Here is a 952-nt window from a genome sequence, read left to right as displayed (position 1 = left end):
ATTAGTTAGACATAGTGTGCAGCCTCGTCATTCTGTGCATTTTGAGCATTCTGTTGAGGGTGATTCTGAATATTCTGATTTTGAGCATTCCACTACTAATTTTTATACTGAGAACATGGCTCAACCTCCACCTCATGAGAGGACTCTTAGGGAGATGGTTGCACCTGATTTCACTTATGAAAGCTTGTGCATTCAATATCCTGATGAGGGTGTTCCATATGTTCTCAAGACTGGACTAATACATTTGCTGCCCAAGTTTCATGGTCTTGTAGGTGAAGATCCTCATAAGCATCTTAAGGAGTTCCATATTGTTTGTTCCACCATGAAGCCCCCTGATGTTCAAGAAGATCATATCTTTCTAAAGGGTTTTCCTCATTCTCTAGAGGGAGTGGCAAAAGATTGGCTATACTAGCTTGCTCCCAGGTCTATTTTCAGTTGGGATGACCTTAAGAGGGTGTTCTTGGAGAAATTCTTCCCTGCATCTAGGACCACTACCATCAGAAAAGACATTTCAGGAATCAGGCAACTTAGTGGAGAAAACTTGTATGAGTACTGGGAAAGATTCGAGAAATTGTGTGCAAGCTGCCCTCACCACCAGATTTCTGAGCAACTACTTCTTCAATATTTCTATGAGGGACTTAGCAACATGGAGAGGAGTATGATTGATGCTTCTAGTGGTGGAGCTCTTGGTGATATGACCCCTACTGAGGCTAGGAATTTGATTGAGAAGATGGCTTCCAACTCCCAACAATTCAGTGCAAGAAATGATGCTATTGTTCTTAGAGGAGTCCATGAGCTAGCCACAGATTCATCTTCATCTACTGAAAATAAAAAGCTTGAAGGAAAACTTGATGCCTTGGTCAACCTGATAACTCAGCTTGCCATGAATCAAAAATCTACACCTGTTGCGAGAGTCTGTGGTCTATGTTCTTCTACAGATCGACATACAGAT

At 41.7% G+C, this 952-nt stretch overlaps 1 non-coding gene across 1 annotated transcript; it reads right to left on the bottom strand.

The window, feature by feature from the left end:
• Positions 1-493: 493 nt before the first annotated feature.
• On the bottom strand, positions 494-600 carry LOC114372717. The gene has a single exon (XR_003658286.1). It is a non-coding gene; the product is annotated as a small nucleolar RNA R71 (small nucleolar RNA).
• Positions 601-952: the final 352 nt, after the last annotated feature.

Source organism: Glycine soja, chromosome 10 (genome assembly GCF_004193775.1).
Source record: "Glycine soja cultivar W05 chromosome 10, ASM419377v2, whole genome shotgun sequence".
In the NCBI taxonomy this organism is placed as follows: Eukaryota; Viridiplantae; Streptophyta; class Magnoliopsida; order Fabales; family Fabaceae; genus Glycine; species Glycine soja.
This window is presented reverse-complemented; position numbering and strand designations above follow the sequence as displayed.